This window comes from Pseudophryne corroboree, chromosome 2 (genome assembly GCF_028390025.1).
Source record: "Pseudophryne corroboree isolate aPseCor3 chromosome 2, aPseCor3.hap2, whole genome shotgun sequence".
NCBI classification, from domain to species: Eukaryota; Metazoa; Chordata; class Amphibia; order Anura; family Myobatrachidae; genus Pseudophryne; species Pseudophryne corroboree.
In genome coordinates this window covers 871,764,591-871,791,437 of record NC_086445.1, presented here as the reverse complement: position 1 = coordinate 871,791,437, position 26,847 = coordinate 871,764,591, and the positions used below count along the sequence as shown (strand labels likewise).

Below are 26,847 nucleotides of genomic sequence, written 5' to 3'. Positions count from 1 at the left end.
TCATGTAAAGCAGTACTTACTTTTATGGTTTTGCCTTGTAAGTGGTTGCCCTTTAAAATAAGTCTTGAGTTCTGCCGGCATCCCGCACGGCCGCTGAATTCGAGCGTCATTACATCCGGCCCTAAGGGTCTAATGCTGAGTTGAATGAAAGATGTCCGTAAATTATGTGGATTTAACTAAATGCACATTTTGGGGGAATTCAATGGTTTTCTTGCACCCAGTCTCCTGTCTAAAGTGATGGAAGATCTTGGGACAATATTCATTTGAATCCTCTTATCGCGCTGATCGCGCCCATATCAGTTGGGTTTAGCTGCATAAAGTGGCAAAACCAGACTTAACAAATTGGCACGACGCAAAAAGTTCTGTTTGGGTACCCAAACATTTCAGCTCGCAATCCCCAGGGGAAATGAAGTTCTCGCGCTCGTTAGCAGAAACATTTGAATAGCTGCTGGCGTGTGCGTGCAGGTGCAGGGACCTGCTATAACAATTGAATCCGCCCACTGACGTGTGTAGAGTTGTGCACATCTTTGCAGTGCATCCTTCAGCTCACCTTATATTTGGTTTGATATATCACTACCCTCAGTGCACCCTTCCACCAGACTAAGCTTTATGTAAAGGTATCCGGACTAGAGATCTACACTACAGAGGTCTACAGTCAATACGTCTACCACTAATGGTAGACATGCATTAGGTTGACAGGGTCAGAAGGTCGACATGGAAAATGTAGACAGTTCAACAGGTTAACAGGGTTAAAAGGTGACAGGGTCAAAAGGTTGACATAACAATGGTCGACACACTTTAGATAGACACAAGTTTTTTGATTTATTAGTCTTTTTTTTTTCTTCAACTTTTTCATACTTTACCATCCACGTGGACTACAATTGGGAATAGTAACCTGTGCCAAGCGCAGCGGTAGGGGAGAGAGGCACCTTGCCCGAAGCATGGCAAGCAAAGCAGTACACTAACGGGGCTTGTTTGTGGCAGAAAAGTTACAAAACACCCTCAAAAACAAAAAATAAAATTGTGTCTATCTTTTTTGACCTCGTCGACCTTTTAACCCTGTCGATCATTCCTACGGTCTACCTATTATATGTCGATCTTTTGACCCTGTCGACCTAATGCATGTCTACCATTAGTGGTAGCCCTATTGACTGTAGAATCCACACCCCCTATGTAAATAGTACACCTGGAAACAGGAGTATTTATGCTGCATTGGCTACAGTTCCAGCTGCTCCCCCTTTCTGAACATTGCCTATAGGAGTATGCCAATTTGCAGCCCAGTTATACCCCTTTAGTCATAAGCGGAAGAGCAATAGAAATGCACATGGATCTGCATTGCCTGTACTTGCGCATTTTGATTTCCAGAGCATATGCAGTATATAAATATGCAAGATGCTCTCCACAAACAGGGGTGCTTCCAGTCAGCATCTGGTCCTATGGATGCACGCTTTAATTGCTAGCGCTTTATCAGCTTAAAAGATGTTTGATCATAGCGCTCAATAGCTCCTGAGCTGACACATGAATATGAAAGTGAAATTCTCCTATTCAAAATATGTAGCTTGCAATGTCTACAGAGATTAATTGCTTCCGTGTGACAGGGGAGAAGCTTTTCCCCTTCATTTCAGTGTGTCAGCACCGGAGATGCTGATTGCTTTAAACGCTGTGCGTTGCTGGCTGAAAAAATCCGAGCGTTCAAAGCGCATGTCTGACACCACCCAAAAGTAACAGGCGGATTGATGGGCTGAGTCTTCCCAGTGTTCTTATCCCTAACAACTGGAATGCATTGTGTTACATTACTGAGTGTGTTTAAATGTTTCCATTTTTTACTTTTCGTAAATAGATTTGGCATTTAAAGTATAGAGGAAATGGATATTTTTGACAGTTTTTATTGTTTTTAGTATTATCATGTCAAATGCCTTTCCTGATCCAATCAAATCGAAGTTTGACATTTTATTAGGCATGAAATGGCAGAGTGGATTTTTCTGACTCTCAGAAGCACTCTAGAGAACGTTCTTTTTCTTGCTCTCCCGGCTGCTTTGCTTAACTTAAGATCCACATTAATAGGAAAAGTAACAGAAATACTTGCAAAGTTTAATAGAATGTGACAGCAGCCGCATGACTCATAAAAACGTTGACAATAAATGTCTGTGGCTGAGGCTCTTAAGAAGCTGCATTTCAAAGCAGTTCATAAATACCCATATGCTTAGATCTGGCAGGTTATGCAGCCAAGGTAGAGGCAGGGAGCAGTAAAGCATTTTCACCCAGGAGAGCCTGTTGTGGCTTCATAAATGATTCATCTTCTCCTTATATTTAATTTATATGGTATTTATTCCGTCAGGCCTCTAAATAAAGAGCTACTTTAACCCTTGTTAAAAAGAAACAATAGAAAGAGAGGAGCGACTGTTTTAAATGCACCTTCACAAGGACATTGGAAGACGAGCACTCTGCGAAATGCTGGTTCTCCAGGGAGATTAGCTGGGTCAGGTAAACTTCTCTTTCATTCTCAGGCAGCCTGCAGATAAATCTTCTAATGAGAGGAGAACGTTAGGAAAGATTCCAAATATGGCATTTCCCTTCAAGGGGAAACACTTTATTTGTACATCGCTCAGAAGTGTATCCGTGACCTGTTTGAACAGCGCTGGAAGATACAGCAACATCCTGTAGTTTATCTGCTCAACAGTCGGCACTGAACGTGTTTGGTCATTTAAAGATCAAAGACAAACTTAAATGTGTTTGTTTTGTTAAACTTTTGTCACTACAAGTTTTTTTTGTCAGAAACCATTTGAAACTGGGGAATCTGCGCCACATTGTTAGATGGAACGCTAATAAGAAACAGTTTTCAATATAAAAGAGCTTTTTATAACATTCACAGATACAGTACATGTATATAATGAAAAATGTTTAATGCAAGGATCGCAGCTGTAGATGCTTGGAATAAACGTTATTCCGATTCACACCAGACCTCCTGTCTGTAAACCTTTTGAAGGACATTTATTATTTATTACCAGTTATTTATATAGCACACACATGTTCCGCAGCACTTTACAGATAATATTTGGCCATTCACATCAGTCCCTGCCCCAGTGGAGCTTACAGTCTATATTCCCTACTACATGTACATGCACAAACTTTCACGCTAGGATTAATTTTGTTGGTAGCCAATTAACTTACCAGTATGTTTTTGGATTGTGGAAGGAAACCAGAGTACCCAGGGGAAACCCACACAAGTACGGGTAGAATATACAAGCTGCACACAGTTAGGGCCATGGTGGGATTGAACCCATGCTCTCAGTGCTGTGAGGCAGTAATGCTAACCATTACATCATCCAACATTGGTAAGTTCTTGGGGCATAGCATGGCTGATAACAAAGAACATTATGTAGTGAGTTAAAAAGAAGTTAACATACAGTACAGTGTCAACCATCGTAATTCTTCATGTAATATGGAAACATTTACATACACTATACAGGTACAAGAGTTTTTTTGTTTGTTTGTTTAAACAATTAATTTTCTGACGCTCCAAAAATGTATAGCACCATGCTTGAAACGTAATAAGACCGATTGAAAAAGTACAGCTTTAATTCCCCATTTTGCCTTGGCATTCCCCTCATTATTACCTCAGTATCACTATAAGTGGTGAAATTCTGTATTATATGTATATAGGTGTGTGTATATATATATATATATATATATATATATATATTTATTTATTTATTATAAAGTATTTGGCCACACCTGTTGATTATTGAATTCAGGTCTTTCAATCAGACTCATTGTCACATGTGTATAAAATCAAGAACCTAGCCATACAGTCTCCATTTGCAAACATTTGTGATACAAAAATGAGTTGTTCTGAAGAGCACAGTGACTTCAATCGTGGTTCTGTGGTAGGATGCCACCTCTGAAATAAGACGGTTCGTGACTGTTCTTGCTGGATATTCCACAGTTAACTGTAAAGGGCCCCATACACTACTGCGACATGTCGGACCCTCATGTCGCAGGCGATCACCCTTGAACCGCCCGGCAGCCTCCCGGGCGGCAGGATCGCATAAGATACATCGTATGCGGTCCTTTTGCTTACGATGTATCCTATGCGATCCCAGCCATGCCTGCGGGGTCCAACATATTATTAGTGCAGCACAGTCAATCTAGGGGATCCGATCTAATGCTCACGGGACCACGCATCGGATCGGATGTAAAACACATCCGATATGCCCGATTTCATCCGATATATCGGCCTGAATGGCCGAAATCGGTTGAAATCGGGCATTATCGTTGTAGTGTATGGGGCCCTTAAGTGTTATTATTAGAAAGTGGAAGCGTGTAGGAACAACAGCCATGAAGAAGAACACCATGTAAAATCACAGAGCGGGGTGCGTAAAAGTCGCCAATGCTCTATTGATTCCATAGTTTAAGAGTTCATAACTTCCACTGGCATTAATGTAAGCACAAAAACTCTGTGGCGGGAGTTTCATAGAATGGGTTTCCACGGCCGAGCAGCTGCTTGCAAGGCTCACATCACCAAGTCCAGTGGTAAGTGTCTGATGGCATGGTGTAAAGTACACTGACAGCGGACTGTGGAGCAGTGGATATATGTTCTGTGAAGTGATGAATCACGCTTCTCTGTTTGGCAGTCAGATGGGCGAGTCTGGGTTGGCGGTTGCAAGAAGAACGTTACCTGCCTAACTGTATTATGACAACTGTGAAGTTTGGTGGAGGAGGGATAATGGTATGAGAGTGTTTTTCAGGGTTTGGGCTAGGTCCCTTATCTCCAGTGAAGGACAATCTTAATGTCCATTTTGGATAATTCTATGCTTCCAACTTTGTGCCAACAGTTTGGGGAAGGCCCTTTTCTGTTCCGATATGACTGTGACTAAGTGCACAAAACAAGGACTATAAAGACATGGGGGCAGATGTATTATCATGGAGAAGGCATAAGGAAGTGATAAACCAGTGATATGTGCGAGGTGATAACGGCACCAGCCAATCAGCTCCAATATGTAAATTAACAGTTAGGATGTTCACCTTGCACATATCACTGGTTTATCACTTCCTTATGCCTTCTCCATGTTAATACATCTGCCCCATGGTTTGATGAGTTCAGTGTGGAAGAACTTGACTGGCCCACACAGATCCTGACCTCAACCCCATCGAGCACCTTTGGGATGAACTGGAACAGAGATTGTGAGCCAGGCCTACTCGTCCAACATCATTTCCCAACCTCCTAAATGCTCTACAGAATAAATGGGTAAAAATTCCCACAGAAAGACTTCAAAATCTTGTGGAAAGCCTTCCAAGAAGAGTGGAAGCTGTTATAGCTGCAAGAGGGGGACCAACTCCATATTAAAGTGTGTATATATATATATTTCTCTTACGTCCTAGAGGATGCTGGGGACTCCGTAAGGACCATGGGGTATAGACGGGCTCCGCAGGAGATAGGGCACCTAAAAAGAACTTTGACTATGGGTGTGCACTGGCTCCCCCCCTATGCCCCTCCTCCAGACCTCAGTTAGATTCTGTGCCCAGAGGAGAAAGGGTACACTGCAGAGAGCTCTCCAGAGTTTTCTGTTTTAAAAGAATTTTGTTAGTTTTTTTATTTTCACGGAGTCCTGTTGGCAACAGGCTCCCTACATCGTGGGACTGAGGAGAGAGAAGCAAGGCTGGCTTTATGGTTGGGCTCTGTTTCTAGGCTACTGGACACCATTAGCTCCAGAGGGTGTCGGAACACAGGTCTCACCTGGGGTTCGTCCCGGAGCCGCGCCGCCGTCCTCCTTACAGATGCCGAAAATAGAAGCCGGGTGAGTATGAGAAGGCAGAAGACATCAGGCGGCAGAAGACATCAGATCTTCACTGCGCGCCATTGCTCCCACTATACACACACAGAGCAGCACTGAAGGGTGCAGGGCGCTGGGGGGGGGGGCGCGCCCTGGGCAGCAATTTTCCTCACTTCTGGGCATGTTAAGATGGATTAGGCTGCGGAGGCAGTAAATCCAAGAATCCCCCGCCATTTTAATAAAAAAAGCACTGGGACCGAAGCCCGCCGTCGGGTGGGCGGGACTTGATCCTCAGCACTAACCAGCGCCATTTTCTCCACAGAGGCTGCATGCTGAACGCTGGCTCCCTGGTCTCTCCCCTGCTGAACTTCACAGGCTGGAAAAAAAAGGAGGGGGGCACATTGGCGACGCAGTGAGTGGGAATTGGAATATTATTATATAAAAAAGCGCTATCTGGTCCTATTTTTCCACAGGGTTATTAAGCGCTGGGTGTGTGCTGGCATACTCTCTGTCTCTCTTAAGGGCCTGGTTAGGGTTTTGTCCCCTTGTAGGTTAATCCCTGTGTGTGTGGGGTGTCGGTACGTGGTGTCGACATGTCTGAAGCGGAAGGCTTCTCCAAGGAGGAGGTGGAGCAAATGAGTTGTGTGTCCCCGTCGGTTGTGCCGACTCCGGAATGGATGGACATGTGGCATATGTTGAATGCAAGCGTGGCATCTTTACATAAAAGGCTTGATAAGGCTGAATTAGGGGGGACATCAGGGGGTCAATCCTCGGATTGGACCGACTCACAGGGCCCGTCGGGGTCTCAAAAGCGTCCCTTAACAAAAGACACTACTACCGACACGGATTCTGATTCCAGTGTCGACTATGACGAAGTAAAATTGCACCTAAGGGGGACTAAAACCATACAGTGTATGATTGTGGCAATAAGGGATGTGTTGCATATTGAGGATGAACCCTCGGTCCCCGACTCAAGGGTACACATGTTTAAGGAAAAGAAACATATTATTCATTTTCCCACATCCCATGAATTAAATGATTTTTTTGGAAAAGCTTGGGAGACTCCGGAAAAGAGACCGCAGATCCCCAAAAGAATTTATATGGCATACCCCTTCCCTAAGCAGGACAGGGAGATTTGGGAATCACCCCCCACTGTGGACAAGGCCCTGACGCGCTTGTCCAAGAAAGTGGCGCTACCGTCTCCTGACACAGCGGCCCTTAAGGACCCTGCAGATCGCAGGCAAGAAACTACCTTAAAGTGTATTTATTCTCATACGGGTGCTGTGCTAAAACCGACAATTGCGTCGGCATGGGTGTGTAGCGCAATTGCAGCTTGGACAGATGAGCTGACAGATCAATTTGATAATATGGATAAGGATACTATATTCTTAACCCTAGCCCATATTAAAGACGCAGTCTTATTTATGAGGGATGCTCAAAGAGACATTGGACTGCTAGCTTCTAGGGCCAATGCCATGTCTATCTCGGCGAGAAGATCCTTATGGACTCGCCAATGGATGGGTGATGCGGATTCCAAAAAACATATGGAAGTACTACCCTATAAGGGTGAGGTATTGTTTGGGGATGGGCTGACGGACCTGGTTTCCACAGCTACAGCAGGTAAATCATATTTTCTCTGACGTCCTAAGTGGATGCTGGGGACTCCGTCAGGACCATGGGGATTAGCGGCTCCGCAGGAGACAGGGCACAAAAGTAAAAGCTTTAGGATCAGGTGGTGTGCACTGGCTCCTCCCCCTATGACCCTCCTCCAAGCCACAGTTAGGTTTTTGTGCCCGGCCGAGAAGGGTGCAATCTAGGTGGCTCTCCTAAAGAGCTGCTTAGAGTAAAAGTTTTATTAGGTTTTTTATTTTCAGTGAGTCCTGCTGGCAACAGGCTCACTGCAACGAGGGACTTAGGGGAGAAGAAGTGAACTCACCTGCGTGCAGGATGGATTGGCTTCTTAGGCTACTGGACACTAGCTCCAGAGGGACGATCACAGGTACAGCCTGGATGGGTCACCGGAGCCGCGCCGCCGACCCCCTTGCAGATGCTGAAGAGAGAAGAGGTCCAGAAATCGGCGGCTGAAGACTTCTCAGTCTTCATGAGGTAGCGCACAGCACTGCAGCTGTGCGCCATTGCTCTCAGCACACTTCACACCAACGGTCACTGAGGGTGCAGGGCGCTGGGGGGGGCGCCCTGGGCAGCAATGAAAGTACCTATACTGGCTAAAAATACATCACATATAGCCTCTGGGGCTATATGGATGTATTTAACCCCTGCCAGGTTGTCAGAAAAACGGGAGAAGAAGCCCGCCGAAAAGGGGGCGGGGCCTATTCTCCTCAGCACACAGCGCCATTTTCCCTCACAGAACTGCTGGAGGGAAGGCTCCCAGGCTCTCCCCTGCACTGCACTACAGAAACAGGGTTAAAACAGAGAGGGGGGGCACTTATTTGGCGATATGATTATATATTAAGATGCTATAAGGGAAAACACTTATATATAAAGGTTGTCCCTGTATAATTATAGCGTTTTGGTGTGTGCTGGCAAACTCTCCCTCTGTCTCCCCAAAGGGCTAGTGGGGTCCTGTCCTCTATCAGAGCATTCCCTGTGTGTGTGCTGTGTGTCGGTACGTGTGTGTCGACATGTATGAGGACGATGTTGGTGAGGAGGCGGAGCAATTGCCTGTAATCTTGATGTCACTCTCTAGGGAGTCGACACCGGAATGGATGGCTTATTTAGGGAATTACGTGATAATGTCAACACGCTGCAAGGTCGGTTGACGACATGAGACGGCCGGCAAACAAATTAGTACCTGTCCAGGCGTCTCAAACACTGTCAGGGGCTTTAAAACGCCCATTTACCTCAGTCGGTCGACACAGACACGGACACTGACTCCAGTGTCGACGGTGAAGAAACAAACGTATTTTCCTTTAGGGCCACACGTTACATGTTAAGGGCAATGAAGGAGGTGTTACATATTTCTGATACTACAAGTACCACAAAAAAGGGTATTATGTGGGGTGTGAAAAAACTACCTGTAGTTTTTCCTGAATCAGATAAATTAAATGAAGGCGCTCACACGCTTATCACAAGTGGCGTTACCGTCTCCAGATACGGCCGCCCTCAAGGAGCCAGCTGATAGGAGGCTGGAAAATATCCTAAAAAGTATATACACACATACTGGTGTTATACTGCGACCAGCGATCGCCTCAGCCTGGATGTGCAGCGCTGGGGTGGCTTGGTCGGATTCCCTGACTGAAAATATTGATACCCTTGACAGGGACAGTATTTTATTGACTATAGAGCATTTAAAGGATGCATTTCTATATATGCGAGATGCACAGAGGGATATTTGCACTCTGGCATCAAGAGTAAGTGCGATGTCCATATCTGCCAGAAGATGTTTATGGACACGAAAGTGGTCAGGTGATGCAGATTCCAAACGGCACATGGAAGTATTGCCGTATAAAGGGGAGGAGTTATTTGGGGTCGGTCCATCGGACCTGGTGGCCACGGCAACAGCTGGAAAATCCACCTTTTTTACCCCAAGTCACATCTCAGCAGAAAAAGACACCGTCTTTTCAGCCTCAGTCCTTTCGTCCCCATAAGGGCAAGCGGGCAAAAGGCCAGTCATATCTGCCCAGGGATAGAGGAAAGGGAAGAAGACTGCAGCAGGCAGCCCATTCCCAGGAACAGAAGCCCTCCACCGCTTCTACCAAGTCCTCAGCATGACGCTGGGGCCGTACAAGCGGACTCAGGTGCGGTGGGGGGTCGTCTCAAGAGTTTCAGCACGCAGTGGGCTCACTCGCAAGTGGACCCCTGGAGCTTACAAGTAGTATCCCAGGGGTACAGATTGGAAATTCGAGACGTCTCCCCCTCGCAGGTTCCTGAAGTCTGCTTTACCAACGTCTCCCTCCGACAGGGAGGCAGTATTGGAAACAATTCACAAGCTGTATTCCCAGCAGGTGATAATCAAAGTACCCCTCCTACAACAAGGAAAGGGGTATTATTCCACACTATATTGTGGTACTGAAGCCAGACGGCTCGGTGAGACCTATTCTAAATCTGAAATATTTGAACACTTACATACAAAGGTTCAAATCAAGATGGAGTCACTCAGAGCAGTGATAGCGAACCAGGAAGAAGGGGACTATATGGTGTCCCTGGACATCAGGGATGCTTACCTCCATGTCCCAATTTGCCCTTCTCACCAAGGGTACCTCAGGTTCGTGGTACAGAACTGTCACTATCAGTTTCAGACGCTGCCGTTTGGATTGTCCACGGCACCCCGGGTCTTTACCAAGGTAATGACCGAAATGATGATTCTTCTTCAAAGAAAATGGACGATCTCCTGATAAGGGCAAGGTCCAGAGAACAGTTGGAGGTCGGAGTAGCACTATCTCAAGTAGTTCTACGACAGCACGGGTGGATTCTAAATATTCCAAAATCGCAGCTGTTTCCGACGACACGTCTGCTGTTCCTAGGGATGATTCTGGACACAGTCCAGAAAAGGGTGTTTCTCCCGGAGAAGAAAGCCAGGGAGTTATCCGAGCTAGTCAGGAACCTCCTAAAACCAGGAAAAGTGTCAGTGCATCATTGCACAAGGGTCCTGGGAAAAATGGTGGCTTCTTACGAAGCGATTCCATTCGGCAGATTTCACGCAAGAACTTTTCAGTGGGATCTGCTGGAAAAATGGTCCGGATCGCATCTTCAGATGCATCAGCGGATAACCCTGTCTCCAAGGACAAGGGTGTTTCTTCTGCGGTGGCTGCAGAGTGCTCATCTATTAAATGGCCGCAGATTCGGCATTCAGGACTGGGTCCTGGTGACCACGGATGCCAGCCTGAGAGGCTGGGGAGCAGTCACACAGGGAAAAAATTTCCAGGGAGTGTGATATAGTCTGGAGACTTCTCTCCACATAAATATACTGGAGCTAAGGGCAAATTACAATGCTCTAAGCTTAGCAAGACCTCTGCTTCAAGGTCAGCCGGTATTGATCCAGTGGGACAACATCACGGCAGTCGCCCACGTAAACAGACAGGGCGGCACAAGAAGCAGGAGGGCAATGGCAGAAACTGCAAGGATTCTTCGCTGGGCGGAAAATCATGTGATAACACTGTCAGCAGTGTTCATTCCGGGAGTGGACAACTGGGAAGCAGACTTCCTCAGCAGGCACGACCTCCACCCGGGAGAGTGGGGACTTCATCGGGAAGTCTTCCACATGATTGTGAACCGTTGGGAAAGACCAAAGGTGGACATGATGGCGTCCCGCCTGAACAAAAAACTGGACAGGTATTGCGCCAGGTCAAGATACCCTCAGGCAATAGCTGTGGACGTTCTGGTAACACCATGGGTGTACCAGTCGGTGTATGTGTTCCCTCCTCTGCTTCTCATACCCAAGGTACTGAGAATTATAAGACGTAGAGGAGTAAGAACTATACTCGTGGCTCCGGATTGGCCAAGAAGGACTTGGTACCCGGAACTTCAAGAAATGCTCACAGAGGACTCATGGCCTCTGCCGCTAAGAAGGGACTTGCTTCAGCAAGTACCATGTCTGTTCCAAGACTTACCGCGGCTGCGTTTGACGGCATGGCGGTGGAACGCCGGATCCTAAGGGAAAAAGGCATTCCGGAAGAGGTCATTCCTACCCTGGTCAAAGCCAGGAAGGAGGTGACCGCACAACATTATCACCACATGTGGCGAAAATATGTTGCGTGGTGTGAGGCCAGGAAGGCCCCACGAAGAAATTTCAACTCGGTCGATTCCTGCATTTCCTGCAAACAGGAGTGTCTATGGGCCTCAAATTGGGGTCCATTAGGGTTCAAATTTCGGCCCTGTCAATTTTCTTCCAGAAAAGATTGGCTTCAGTTCCTGAAGTCCAGAAGTAGAGTACTGCATATACAACCCCCTTTTGTGCCTCCAGTGGCACTGTGGGATCTCAACGTAGTTCTGGGATTCCTCAAATCACATTGGTTTAAACCACTCAAATCTGTGGATTTGAAATATCTCACATGGAAAGTGACCATGCTGTTGGCCCTGGCCTCGGCCAGGCGAGTGTCAGAATTGGCGGCTTTGTCTCACAAAGCCCATATCTGATTGTCCATTCGGACAGGGCAGAGCTGCGGACTCGTCCCCAGTTTCTCCCTAAGGTGGTGTCAGCGTTTCACCTGCACCAGCTTATTGTGGTACCTGCGGCTACTAGGGACTTGGAGGACTCCAAATTGCTGGATGTTGTCAGGGCCCTGAAAATATAGGTTCCAGGACGGCTGGAGTCAGGAAAACTGACTTGCTGTTATCCTGTAAGCACCCAAAAAACTGGGTGCTCTTGCTTCTAAGCAGACGATTGCTAGTTGGATGTGTAGTACAATTCAGCTTGCACATTCTGTGGCAGGCCTGCCACAGCCAAAATATGTAAATGCCCATTCCACAAGGAAGGTGGGCTCATCTTGGGCGGCTGCCCGAGGGGTCTCGGCTTTACAACTTTGCCGAGCTGCTACTTGGTCAGGGGCACACCCTGGCTGAGGAGGACCTGGAGTTCTCTCATTCGGTGCTGCAGAGTCATCCGCACTCTCCCGCCCGTTTGGGAGCTTTGGTATAATCCCCATGGTCCTGACGGAGTCCCCAGCATCCACTTAGGACGTCAGAGAAAATAAGAATTTACTTACCGATAATTCTATTTCTCGTAGTCCGTAGTGGATGCTGGGCGCCCATCCCAAGTGCGGATTGTCTGCAATACTTGTACATAGTTATTGTTACAAAAATCGGGTTATTATTGTTGTGAGCCATCTTTTCAGAGGCTCCGCTGTTATCATGCTGTTAACTGGGTTCAGATCACAGGTTGTACAGTGTGATTGGTGTGGCTGGTATGAGTCTTACCCGGGATTCAAAATCCTTCCTTATTGTGTACGCTCGTCCGGGCACAGTATCCTAACTGAGGCTTGGAGGAGGGTCATAGGGGGAGGAGCCAGTGCACACCACCTGATTCTAAAGCTTTTACTTTTGTGCCCTGTCTCCTGCGGAGCCGCTAATCCCCATGGTCCTGACGGAGTCCCCAGCATCCACTACGGACTACGAGAAATAGAATTATCGGTAAGTAAATTCTTATTTTTAACCATATATTCCCCAACAGCAAAAGAAAGTAACACCCTATCCGATGCAGTCCTTTCGGTCGCACAAGTACAGAAGAGGTCGGGGATCCTCTTTCCTCGCCAGAGGTAAGGGCAGAGGCAAAAGAGCACCTGCTTCGGCAGGTGCCCAGGACCAAAAGTCCTCCCCGGCTGCTCCAAAACCCACAGCATGACGCTGGGGCTCCCTTGAGGGAGTCCGCACCGGTGGGGGCACGTCTTCGACTTTTCAGTCAGGCCTGGGTCAGATCAGACCTTAATCCCTGGGTGTTGGAAATAGTTTCCCAGGGGTACAAACTGGAATTTGAGGAGGTGCCCCCGCGCCGATTTTTGAAATCGGCCCTACCAGCTTACACATCGGAAAGGGATGTAGTGTTAGCTGCAATTCAAACGCTGTGTATACAGCAAGTGATAATCAAGGTTCCCCTGCACCAGCAGGGAAGAGGTTACTACTCAACCCTATTTGTGGTCCCGAAACCGGACGGTTCGGTCAGACCTATTTTGAATCTGAAATCCCTAAACCTGTACATAAAAAGATTCAAATTCAAAATGGAATCACTCAGAGCGATAATAGCCAACATGGAGGAGGGGGAGTTTATGGTGTCTCTGGACATAAAGGATGCGTACCTGCATGTCCCCATATATGCCCCCCATCAGGAATACCTGAGATTCGCTGTACAGGATTGTCATTACCAATTTCAGATGTTGCCGTTTGGACTTTCCACGGCCCCGAGGATTTTCACCAAGATAATGGCGGAAATGATGGTGGTCCTGCGCAAGCATGGAGTCACGATTATCCCATACTTGGACGATCTCCTGATAAAAGCGAGATCAAGGGAGAAATTGCTGAGCAGTGTGGCGCTCTCTCTGAAAGTGCTCCAGCAACACGGTTGGATTTTAAATCTACCGAAGTCACAGTTGATTCCGACAACTCGACTACCGTTCCTAGGTATGATACTGGATACGGAACAAATGAAGGTCTTCCTCCCAATAGAGAAAGCCCAGGACATCCAGAACATGGTCAGAGACCTGCTAAAACCGAAAAGGGTGTCAGGTCACCAATGCACTCGAGTTCTGGGAAAAATGGTGGCGGCCTACGAGGCCATTCCCTTCGGAAGGTTCCATGCAAGGACTTTTCAATGGGACCTTCTGGACAAGTGGTCCGGGTCCCATCTGCACTTACATCGGGAAATAACTCTGTCCCCAGGGGCCAGAGTGTCTCTCCTGTGGTGGTTGCAAAGTGCTCACCTGCTGGATGGTCGCCGGTTCGGAATTCAGGACTGGATCCTGGTTACCACGGACGCGAGCCTCCGAGGATGGGGAGCGGTCACACAGGGAAAAAAAATTCAGGGACTTTGGTCAGACCAGGAGTCCTGTCTACACGTCAATGTGTTGGAACTCAGGGCCATTTACAACGGCCTTCGACAAGCGGAGAGTCTTTTTCGAAACCTACCGGTTCTGATTCAATCAGACAATGTCACAGCAGTGGCTCATGTGAACCGCCAAGGCGGGACAAGAAGCAGAGTCGCGATGGCGGAAGCCACCAGGATTCTTCGCTGGGCGGAAAATCATGTAAGCGCTCTGTCGGCTGTCTTCATTCCGGGAGTGGACAACTGTGAAGCAGACTTCCTCAGCAGACACGATCTCCATCCAGGAGAGTGGGGACTTCATCAAGAAGTCTTTGCATACATAACACGTCTTTGGGGAACTCCTCAAATAGACATGATGGCGTCATGCCTCATCAAAAAGCTTCGGAGGTATTGTGCCAGGTCTTGGGACCCTCAGGCAGTGGCAGTAGACGCTCTGATAACACCGTGGGTGTTCAAATCGGTCTACGTGTTTCCTCCTCTTCCTCTTATCACAAACGTGTTGAGGATCATAAGGCAAAGAAGAGTACAGACGATACTCGTTGTCCCAGACTGGCCTCGAAGGGCCTGGTACTCAGATCTACAAGAGATGCTCACAGGAGATCCCTGGCCTCTTCCTCTGAGGGAAGACCTGTTGCAACAGGAGCCCTGTGTATTTCAGGACTTACCGCGGTTACGTTTGACGACGTGGCGGTTGAACGCCGAATCCTAGCGAAAAAGGGGATTCCGGAAGAGGTCATCCCTACTTTAATAAAGGCTAGGAAGGAGGTGACGGTTAAGCATTATCACCGTATCTGGCGAAAGTATGTGTCTTGGTGTGAGACCAAGAATGCACCTACGGAAGATTTTCATCTGGGTCGTTTTCTCAACTTCCTACAGACAGGAGTGGATATGGGCCTGAAATTAGGCTCTGTTAAGGTTCAGATTTCGGCCATCTCGATTTTCTTTCAGAAGGAATTGGCTTCTCTTCCAGAAGTCCAGACGTTTGTAAAGGGAGTGCTACATATCCAGCCTCCTTTTGTGCCTCCAGTGGCACCGTGAGACCTCAACGTGGTGTTGCAGTTCCTAAAATCACACTGGTTTGAACCCCTTAACAAGGTTGAGTTGAAATTTCTTACTTGGAAGGTGGTCATGTTGTTGGCCTTGGCATCAGCAAGGCGAGTGTCAGAATTGGCGGCTTTGTCACACAAAAGCCCCTACTTGATTTTTCATGTGGATCGAGCTGAATTGAGGACACGTCCGCAATTTTTGCCTAAGGTGGTTTCTTCATTCCATGTGAATCAACCTATTGTAGTGCCTGTGGCTACAAGTGACCTGGAGGATTCCAGATCCCTGGACGTAGTCAGGGCCTAAAAGATTTATGTAGCCAGGACGGCTAGAATTAGGAAAACAGAGGCTCTGTTTGTCCTGTATGCGGCCGATAAGACTGGCGCTCCTGCTTCGAAGCAGACTATTGCTCGCTGGATCTGTAATACGATTCAGCAGGCTCACTCTACGGCTGGATTGCCGGTACCAAATTCGGTTAAGGCCCATTCCACTAGGAAGGTGGGCTCTTCTTGGGCGGCTGCCCGAGGCGTCTCGGCATTACAACTTTGCCGAGCGGCGACTTGGTCGGGGTCAAACACTTTTGCTAAATTTTACAAGTTTGATACCCTGGCTGATGAGGACCTAGCGTTTGCTCAGTCGGTGCTGCAGAGTCATACGCACTCTCCCGCCCGATTGGATGCTTTGGTATAAACCCCATGGTCCTTACGGAGTCCCCAGCATCCTCTAGGACGTAAGAGAAAATAAGATTTTAAACCTACCGGTAAATCTATTTCTCCTAGTCCGTAGAGGATGCTGGGCGCCCGTCCCAGTGCGGAAACTCTGCAAGACTTGTATATAGTTGTTGCTTACATAAGGGTTATGTTACAGTTGAAATCGGTCTTGGACCGTTACTGTTGTTGTTCATACGGTTAACTGGTTATGTATGATCCAGGTTACATGGTATGATTGGTGTGGGCTGGTATGAATCTTGCCCTTGGATTTCTAAATCCTGCCTTGTATTGTCCATCTCCTCTGGGCACAGTTCTCTAACTGAGGTCTGGAGGAGGGGCATAGAGGGAGGAGCCAGTGCACACCCATAGTCAAAGTTCTTTTTAGGTGCCCTATCTCCTGTGGAGCCCGTCTATACCCCATGGTCCTTACGGAGTCCCCAGCATCCTCTACGGACTAGGAGAAATAGTTTTACCGGTAGGTTTAAAATCTTATTTTATATATATATATTTATATATATATATATATATATATATATATATATATATATATTTGAATACAGTGTCATTACAGTTCCTGTTGGTGTAATAGTCATGCGTCCAAATACTTTTGTCCATATTGTGTATATGTACTAGGGGGTACCCAAAACCCCCCAGAAATCGTGTTATAGAGGGCGGGGCGCTTGTAGTATGGGCTTCAGCCGCTAAGTAAATGTTTGTGGAACCCTTCTGAGCCAGTATCCCGCTGACGTTGCAGGGGAAGGTAGCGTTTAACTTCAGTGATTTTTTTTCCAATGAGTTATTCACTCTTTCACCTATTTTTAGTGATGTCCAATGCGGGAATAATGCTCATTTGTTTCATTGACTTGAGAGGTATTGTGCACTCAGAATTTGTACCCCAGGGTCATACTGTCCACAAAAGTTTTGATTTGGAAGTTTTGAAAAATTTGCGTCATGATTTGAGGATACAGCATCCAGATTTGTGGCAAACAGTTGCCCGGTTCTTCCATCATGACGATGCACATGCTCATACAGCGTTTTAAGTCATTTTTAACCAAAAACGACATGACACCTTTGCCTCACTTACTGTATTCTCCCGATCTCACCCTGTGCGTTTTCTTTTATTTCTTCGGATGAAAAATGATTTGCTGATATTGAAGAGGTGAAACAAAAAAATGTCAAAAGTACTAAAAGGCACCAACAAAGAAGAGTTTAATATTTTTTTGAGCAATGGAAAAGACGTTTGGGCAAATGCATTGATCCAAGTGGAGAGTGCTTTGAGGGTTTATTAAATAATTATTAAATCATTAATTCCTGTTTCTTTTGGGTAACCCCTTGTGTATGTGTGTGTGTTTGTGTGTGTATATATATATATATGCAAAAAAGGTGTATAACGAGCGCTTAATACCTAAACGTTTACAATGAATAAATTAATCAAACAAAATTCGTGCATAACCATTCACGTCAATTCCAAACAGCACTCCCAAGTGTAGGGGCTGCAGTATAGACTTTCTTATTGACTCATATTTCGCCGAGTCATAAATACAAATGTTCTATAGGGATAAAGTCTCTGCGCCTTCAGTGCTTTGGTGTGAAACTTCCATCTGTGTATAACCAATAATATATGCGTACCAGAAATATGATCAAGTTGTGCCTGTAGTGGTATCTTTAATTGGTCGTCTTCCCTTGTCCTCTTACTCCATGTATAAACACCCTCAGCGAGGTGTTAAGACACAATTTACATAGAAAAAACTAAGGACTGCTTCTACAGCGCCTCAATTGCAGGAGGCTAATAATCAAATTACCCTGATATATGCGCGGCTGAAAAACACTATGTGGGTGTTTGGTTGGAGAATATAGAACAGACAAAATCAGCTGCGCAAAATATCAGGGAAAGGACAGTACAATTTTAGGAGAGCCGATGTATGTATATAAATATATATAAATTGATTTATTATTGAAGCATAAAATAACAATAAAAGATGACATTAATTGTTGGATATAAAAAGCACACCTTGACTCAGTTTATCCGTTTAAACAGACACCAAATTGTGTCGGTTCTATAGATAAAAGTCCACAAAAGGAAATAGAGTCCAGCTGTTTAATGGAAAGCAATAGATGGTAGTAGCCGTAAGGTTAAAGATTGGAAGTGAATGATCAGTGCAGTAGACATCCCATAATTATTGAGGGAGTGATCCAGTGTTGAATACTGTTCAATTACCTCTCCTTAGGTGGGCTGGTCCAAAGCCGAGCGTCCTCGGCGATGTGTCCTGCAGTGCCCACTATGCGAATGCCGCCGGGGAGAGGGAGCCGTGGATTCACTAGAAAGTATAAGCCGTGTGCTGGTTTATCCGGCTGACAGGGAGCCGTGTGTTGATACGAGCGGCTCGTAACTTCAGATCCGCGGCTATTCTGGGATCTCTGTGAAGATGAAAGACGGCTTGCGGGGAGAACAAACCCGCTGATGCTTTCAAATAGGATACCTCGGCAGGTGTGCAGACAGGAGGCGTGACAATTTACATAGGCAGAGAGGGAAGATTTGTGTCAGCAAAATGCTCTTAATATTATAAAGTGACTTGTGACTTATTTGTGCCAATATATAAAATATTTGTTATATAAAGTGCTCTGTGCCTACAGTGTTTCAATAAACCACTATATTATATGTGATTTCTAATATAAATAATCAGAATCACACCCAAGTGGCTAAAAATAAATAAATAAAGAAAGGAAGGTAATCACTCACTCCTTTTAAGAATGCTGCTCCTATAAGGTAATCCTTGACAGCTTCCACTACCTCTCCAACGACCTGTACAACAGATAAGCTTGTTATTACTTTTTAAATTGTACGGTTCCATTTTTATATGTATGTGTGTGATTAAAAATTGTGAAAAACTATATCACACTATCAGCTCCTTTTTCTTTCTGTTTTTTTTCCATGAGAAAAAAACTTTCTTTTTAGAGGTACTATACTTTGTCAAGGATTACCTTATAGGAGCAGCATTCTTAAAAGGAGTGAGTGATTACCTTCCTTTCTTTATTTATTTATTTTTAGCCACTCGGGTGTGATTCTGATTATTCATATTAGAAATCACATATAATATAGTGGTTTATTGAAACATTATAGGCACAGAGCACTTTATATAAAAAATATTTTATATATTGGCACAAATAAGTCACAAGTCACTTTATAATATTAAGAGCATTTTGCTGACACAAATCTTCCCTCTCTGCCTATGTAAATTGTGGCTTAACACCTCGCTGAGGGTGTTTATACATGGAGTAAGAGGACAAGGGAAGACGACCAATTAAAGATACCACTACAGGCACAACTTGATCATATTTCTGGTACGCATATATTATTGGTTATACACAGATGGAAGTTTCCACACCAAAGCACTGAAGGCGCAGAGACTTTATCCCTATAGAACATATATATATATATATATATATATGTTCGTGGTTGGGATGTAAACCAAAAAAAATACCAATTTAGCCTGTGAAATGTTCTCCTTAATTGGGGAGGCGAACACCTACCCAAAGTCAAGGATGGCAGCTGTTCTCCAAATTCTAGTTGTGATCCTGGTTCATGAATCTGTGAAAGTGGTGGGAAATAGACTCCTACTAGGTGTAGTTTTTCAGAGAAATTGAGTAAGTATTAGCGCCATAAAAATAAAGAATCTATTCATAAATGAAAAGAAAAAGATCGTTATAATCAGCAATAGAGTTGGGACACTCAGCACTATAAAAAAAATTACAATGAGCAACATCACTGCAGGTGTAAGTCACCTGTCTCCTAGCTCTTTTGGCATAGTGGCATTGCTGATGGTTACCATGCCTTTGAGCTAGGGTTTGATTCCCACAAAGACATACTTGTATTGTTTATCTGTGTAAAAAGTAGCATCCACAGTTGGTTTAGAATTTTCCCAAAACAAGCTCTGTTGTGCTTAATATACAGACCCAGACATGCGCACAGATATACATTAAAAATTGGAAAAAAAACAGTAGATGCTAATTTTTACACAGATATACAGTACAATGCAAGTATGGCTTTTCAAATTACTTACAACATATCTTTGAGATTGAGTTTACTGTTCCTGGGCTTCCCCATTGCTCTAATAGGGAGCCTCCCCCAGTCCCACCCCTGTGAGAATTGTGATTTGACGGACTGGGTGTACTGCTTAGTAAATGACAGCATGAGCAATTCATTTACATACAGTTGTGTACCTGCCGTTTTGTGTTTTTCTAAGCAGTACACCCAGTCCATCAAATCACAAATCTCACAGGGGGTGGGATTAGGGATGGGGAAAGCTGCCTATTAAAGCAATGTGGAGGCCCAGGAAGAAGTACAGTAAACTCCATCTCATAAATATAAGACTCTCGTAATTTAAAAAGTCACACTTGTATATATGTATAATAAGTAGCATCCAGAGTTTTTATCTAATTTTAACTGTGCATGTCTGAGTCTGTATGCAAAGTATGACAGAACTTGTTTTATGAAAATTAGAATAAACTGGAGACTACTTTTTACACAGATATACAAGTGTGTCCTTTGCGGGAATCGGACCCTAGTTCACGGGTGGTCTTCAGTATGCCGAATGTCGGGATTCCGGCGCACAGTATACCGGCGCCGGAATCCCGACACCCGGCATACTGACAGCTATTCTACCTCGTGGGGGTCCACGACCCCCCTGAAGGGAGAATAAAATAGTTTGTAGCGCGCCACCGTGCCCGCAAGGGGCTCCTTTGCGCTCGCCACGCTGTTGGGCTCCCAGCGCCGTTATGCTGGTCGCCGGGAGCCCGAGCACCGGCATACCGTACTACACCCCTAGTTCACGGGTATGGTAACCATCGGCGATACCACTATGCAAAGTGGGGGGGGGGGGCGCCCTGAGCAGCAATAAAAACACCTTGGCTGGCAAAATAATCACAATATATAGCCCCAGAGGCTATATATGTGATAATTACCCCTGCCAGAATCCATAAAAAAGCGGGAGAAAAGTCCGCGAAAAAGGGGCGGCGCTATCTCCCTCGGCACACTGGCGCCATTTTCTCTTCACAGTGTAGCTGGAAGACAGCTCTCCAGGCTCTCCCCTGTAGTTTTCAGGCTCAAAGGGTTAAAAAGAGAGGGGGGGCACTAAATTTAGGCGCAATATTGTTTATACAAGCAGCTATTGGGGAAAATTCACTCAGTGATAGTGTTTATCCCTACATTATATAGCGCTCTGGTGTGTGCTGGCATACTCTCTCTCTGTCTCCCCAAAGGGCTGTGTGGGGTCCTGTCCTCAGTCAGAGCATTCCCTGTGTGTGTGCGGTGTGTCGGTACGGCTGTGTCGACATGTTTGATGAGGAGGCTTATGTGGAGGCGGAGCAGATGCCGATAAATGGGATGTCGCCCCCTGTGGGCCGACACCAGAGTGGATGGATAGGTGGAAGGTATTAACCGACAGTGTCAACTCCTTACATAAAAGGCTGGATGACGTAACAGCTATGGGACAGCCGGCTTCTCAGCCCGCGCCTGCCCAGGCGTCTCAAAGGCCATCAGGGGCTCAAAAACGCCCGCTCCCTTAGATGGCAGACACAGATGTCGACACGGAGTCTGACTCCAGTGTCGACGAGGTTGAGACATATACACAATCCACTAGGAACATCCGTTACATGATCCCGGCAATAAAAAATGTGTTGCACATTTCTGACATTAACCCAAGTACCACTAAAAAAGGGTTTTATGTTTGGGGAGAAAAAGCAGGCAGTGTTTTGTTCCCCCATCAAATGAGTGAATGAAGTGTGAAAAAGCGTGGGTTCCCCCGATAAGAAACTGGTAATTTCTAAAAAGTTACTGATGGCGAACCTTTTCCCGCCAGAGGATAAGTTACGCTGGGAGATATCCCCTAGGGTGGATAAAGCGCTCACACGTTTGTCAAAAAAGGTGGCACTGCCGTCTTAGGATACAGCCACTTTGAAGGTACCTGCTGATAAAAAGCAGGAGGCTATCCTGAAGTCTGTATTTACACACTCAGGTACTAGACTGAGACCTGCAGATAGTGCTGCTGCAGCGTGGTCTGTTACCCTGTCAAACAGGGATACTATTTTGCGAACATAAGACGTCGTCTTATATATGAGGGATGCACAGAGGGATATTTTGCCGGCTGGCATCCAGAATTAATGCAATGTCCATTCTGTCAGGAGGGTATTAGAGACCCGACACTGGACAGGTGTTGCTGACTTTAAAAGGCACATAGAGCCTTATAAGGGTGAGGAATTGTTTGGGGATGGTCTCTGGGACCTCGTATCCACAGCAACAGCTGGGAAGAAATTTTTTTACCTCAGGTTTCCTCACAGCCTAAGAAAGCACTGTATTATCAGGTACAGTCCTTTCGGCTTCAGAAAAGCAAGCGGGTCAAAGGCGCTTCCTTTCTGCACAGTGACGAGGGAAGAGGGAAAAAGCTGCACCAGTCAGCCAGTTCCCAGAATCAAAATTCTTCCCCCGCTTCCTCTGAGTCCACCGCATGACGCGGGGGCTCCACAGGCGTAGCCAGGTACGGTGGGGGGCCGCCTCAAAAATTTCAGCGATCAGTGGGCTCGCTCACAGGTGGATCCCTGGATCCTTCAAGTAGTATCTCAGGGGTACAGGCTGGAATTCGAGGCGTCTCCCCCCCGCCGTTTCCTCAAATCTGCCTTGCCGACATCTCCCTCAGGCAGGGAGGCTGTGCTAGAGGTAATTCACAAGCTGTATTCCCAGCAGGTGATAGTCAAGGTGCCCCTACTTCAACAAGGACGGGGTTACTATTCCACACTGTTTGTGGTACCGAAACCGGACTGTTCGGTGAGACCCATTTTAAATTTGAAGTCCTTGAACACATACATAAAAAAATTCAAGTTCAAGATGGAATCGCTCAGGGCGGTTATTGCAAGCCTGGAGGAGGGGGATTACATGGTATCCCTGGACATCAAGGATGCTTACCTACATGTCCCCATTTACCATCCTCACCAGGAGTACCTCAGATTTGTGGTACAGGATTGCCATTACCAATTCCAAACACTGCCGTTTGGACTGTCCACGGCACCGAGGGTCTTTACCAAGGTAATGGCCGAAATGATGATACTCCTTCGAAAGAAGGGAGTTTTAATTATCCCGTACTTGGACGATCTCCTTATAAAGGCGAGGTCCATGGAGCAGTTGTTGGTCGGAGTAGCACTATCTCGGGAAGTGCTACAACAGCACGGATGGATGCTATACATTCCAAAGTCACAGCTGGTTCCTACCACACGCCTGCTGTTCCTGGGGATGGTTCTGGACACAGAACAGAAAAAAGTGTTTCTCCCGCAGGAGAAAGCCAAGGAGCTGTCATCTCTAGTCAGAGACCTCCTGAAACCAAAACAGGTATCGGTGCATCACTGCACACGAGTCCTGGGAAAAATGGTAGCTTCTTACGAAGCAAAATTCCATTCGGCAGGTTCCATGCAAGAACCTTTCAGTGGGACCTCTTGGACAAGTGGTCGGAATCGCATCTTCAGATGCATCGGCTGATAACCCTGTCTCCAAGGACCAGGGTATCTCTACTGTGGTGGCTGCAGAGTGCTCATCTTCAAGAGGGCCGCATATTCGGCATACAGGACTGGGTCCTGGTAACCACGGATGCCAGCCTTCGAGGCTGGGGGGCAGTCACACAGGGAAGAAATTTCCAAGGACTTTGGTCAAGTCAGGAGTCGTCCCTACACATAAATATTCTGGAACTGAGGGCCATTTACAATGCCCTAAGTCTGGCAAGGCCTCTGCTTCAAAACCAGCCGGTACTGATCCAATCAGACAACATCACGGCAGTCGCCCATGTAAACCGACAGGGCGGCACAAGAAGCAGGATGGCGATGGCAGAAGCCACAAGGATTCTCCGATGGGCGGAAAATCACGTCTTAGCACTGTCAGCAGTGTTCATTCCGGGAGTGGACAACTGGGAAGCAGACTTCCTCAGCAGACACGACCGACACCCGGGAGAGTGGGGACTTCATCCAGAAGTCTTCCAACTGTTGGTAAACCGTTGGGAAAGGCCACAGGTGGACATGATGGCGTCCCGCCTAAACAAGAAACTAGATATTGCGCCAGGTCAAGGGACCCTCAGGCAATAGCTGTGGACGCTCTAGTGACACCGTGGGTGTACCAGTCGGTTTATGTGTTCCCTCCTCTGCCTCTCATACCAAAGGTACTGAGAATAATAAGAAGGCGAGGAGTAAGAACGATACTCGTGGTTCCGGATTGGCCAAGAAGAGCTTGGTACCCAGAACTTCAAGAAATGTTATCAGAGGACCCATGGCCTCTACCGCTCAGACAGGATCTGCTACAGCAGGGGCCCTGTCTGTTCCAAGACTTACCGCGGCTGCGTTTGACGGCATGGCGGTTGAATTCCGGATCCTAAAGGAAAAGGGCATTCCGGAGGAAGTCATTCCTACGCTGATAAAAGCCAGGAAAGAAGTAACCGCAAACCATTATCACCGCATTTGGCGAAAATATGTTGCGTGGTGTGAGGCCAGGAAGGCCCCTACAGAGGAATTTCGGCTGGGTCGTTTTCTGCACCTCCTACAGTCGGGAGTGACTATGGGCCTAAAATTGGGTTCCATTAAGGTCCAGATTTCGGCTCTGTCGATTTTCTTCCAGAAAGAACTGGCTTCACTGCTTGAAGTTCAGACTTTTGTAAAGGGAGTGCTTCATATTCAGCCCCCTTTTGTGCCTCCTGTGGCACCTTGGGATCTCAATGTGGTGTTGAGTTTCCTAAAATCACATTGGTTTGAACCACTTAAAACTGTGGATCTGAAATATCTCACGTGGAAAGTGGTCATGTTATTGGCCTTGGCTTCGGCCAGGCGTGTGTCAGAATTGGCGGCTTTGTCATGTAAAAGCCCTTATCTGATTTTCCATATGGATAGGGCAGAATTGAGGACTCGTCCCCAGTTTCTCCCTAAGGTGGTATCAGCTTTTCACTTGAACCAACCTATTGTGGTGCCTGCGGCTACTAGGGACTTGGAGGATTCCAAGTTACTGGACGTAGTCAGGGCCTTGAAAATTTATGTTTCCAGGACGGTTGGAGTCAGGAAAACTGACTCGCTTTTTATCCTGTATGCATCCAACAAAATAGGTGCTCCTGCTTCTAAGCAGACTATTGCTCGCTGGATTTGTAGCACAATTCAGCTGGCGCATTCTGCGGCTGGATTGCCGCATCCTAAATCAGTGAAAGCCCATTCCACGAGGAAGGTGGGCTCATCTTGGGCGGCTGCCCGAGGGGTCTCTGCTTTACAACTTTGCCGAGCTGCAACTTGGTCAGGGGCAAACACGTTTGCTAAATTCTACAAATTTGATACCCTGGCTGAGGAGGACCTTGAGTTCTCTCATTCGGTGCTGCAGAGTCATCCGCACTCTCCCGCCCGTTTGGGAGCTTTGGTATAATCCCCATGGTCCTTACGGAGTCCCCAGCATCCACTAGGACGTCAGAGAAAATAAGATTTTACTCACCGGTAAATCTATTTCTCGTAGTCCGTAGTGGATGCTGGGCGCCCATCCCAAGTGCGGATTGTCTGCAATACTTGTATATAGTTATTGCCTATCTAAAGGGTTATTGTTGAGCCATCTGTTGAGAGGCTCAGTTATATTTCATACTGTTAACTGGGTATAATATCACGAGTTATACGGTGTGATTGGTGTGGCTGGTATGAGTCTTACCCGGGATTCAAAATCCTTCCTTATTGTGTCAGCTCTTCCGGGCACAGTATCCTAACTGAGGTCTGGAGGAGGGGCATAGAGGGAGGAGCCAGTGCACACCAGACAGTACTAAATCTTTCTTATAGAGTGCCCAGTCTCCTGCGGAGCCCGTCTATTCCCCATGGTCCTTACGGAGTCCCCAGCATCCACTACGGACTACGAGAAATAGATTTACCGGTGAGTAAAATCTTATTTTTTAAACTAGTTTATTAACTAGTGTTATAGAGCTCCCTGTAAGAGTCCAGATGTGCTTACCTGTGGTAAAAATAAAACATGACAAGTAATGTTCCAAAACAAGAAAACGCAACGCAAAGTACACGTGATACACACTTAAACACCTGTCAGTATTGTTCTTAGTCAGTAGAGGTAGCTGGTTATATCACACAATAATTTGCAAATGTGGATAGGAAGATGGTAAGTCTTGTGAGACTGTGCTTAATAATATAGCTCTGAGTCAAAAGTACATGTATATTTACACCACAGCCACTTATTTATGTAATCCAAACACTTAATCATTTGCAAGGCTGCAACGAGTCAACATATCTATAGATCACTCCCTCTTAAATTCAGAGGGCAATGACCTTCTGTATCACCCATTGCTTGCCAGGTCTTGCTCTGTGTATAGAGATGAACAACACAGACGCCCACTGGTTAAATATTTAGCAAACCGTAATCTCTAATTATAACCAGTACACCAATCATTACTAAATATTTCTCCATTGGGTCCTCCGTTGTTCTCTCTTTCTCAAGGCGCATCATAATGTAATCATTTTCCATAGAGGAGTCTCAATTGGCTGAGGAACTGCCCTGTTTCCTTCTTATCACACCATATAGAATCGAGTCCTAATTGTCATTTGGTTCCAGAGTTCTGTACCAGCCGCAGCAAGATGCCCATCTCCCTAAACACTTTTCACCTGTCAGTATTACAGTACTTCACAGGGCTTGTAAATCACATGGATTTGCACGTCTTTAGATTGCAGCATTTACAGCGGTGAATCTGGGTGAAATATGTGAAATCTTCTTCACTAACATGTTTTGGTATTCTACTGAAGACTTGATTAACCCTTGGTTTCCACACAC

At 46.2% G+C, this 26,847-nt stretch overlaps 1 protein-coding gene across 20 annotated transcripts in view; it reads left to right on the top strand.

Annotated features, from left to right (window-relative positions):
* Positions 1-26,847, top strand: part of MYO18A (myosin XVIIIA) — a 597,092-nt gene that overhangs the window by 290,853 nt on the left and 279,392 nt on the right. The gene's annotated exons all lie outside the window — the stretch shown is intronic.